The sequence below is a fragment of the Neopelma chrysocephalum genome, unplaced genomic scaffold (assembly GCF_003984885.1).
Source record: "Neopelma chrysocephalum unplaced genomic scaffold, ASM398488v2 Primary Assembly neopelma1_96814, whole genome shotgun sequence".
In the NCBI taxonomy this organism is placed as follows: Eukaryota; Metazoa; Chordata; class Aves; order Passeriformes; family Pipridae; genus Neopelma; species Neopelma chrysocephalum.
In genome coordinates this window covers 1,791,217-1,791,641 of record NW_020925458.1, presented here as the reverse complement: position 1 = coordinate 1,791,641, position 425 = coordinate 1,791,217, and positions in this window count along the sequence as shown.

Genomic DNA, 425 nt, shown 5'->3' with positions numbered 1-425 from the left:
GAATTCTATCCCTTATTAGTATCACTGCTTTAAAGTCAATTGACAGAGCATAATTTCTGACTCGATGCTTTTACACTTTTTTAATTATGAAAATTTAATACCTCTGGATATCAAAACTAGCCTTTAGTTATGGATGATGATGCCATGAAAACATGCTGACGGCAGAGCAAGACAAGAAGCGTGCCAAAGGCATTTTCCGTTCCTCTCCTTGCTGATTTATACTTAGTACCTGGATGCATCACTCCCGCGCTGTGAGCCTGTCAGGGCCTGTGTGTACATTTATGTTGAAAGAATTCTTCCAACTTTCTTGAGACAGCCTCTGTACATCCGAAAAAAAAAAAAAGAAGAAGAAGAAAAAAAAAAAAAAAGGGCCCGGTGCCCGCAGGGCGGGACTTGGGGAAGGCTCCTCCCGGGAGCGTCTTTCC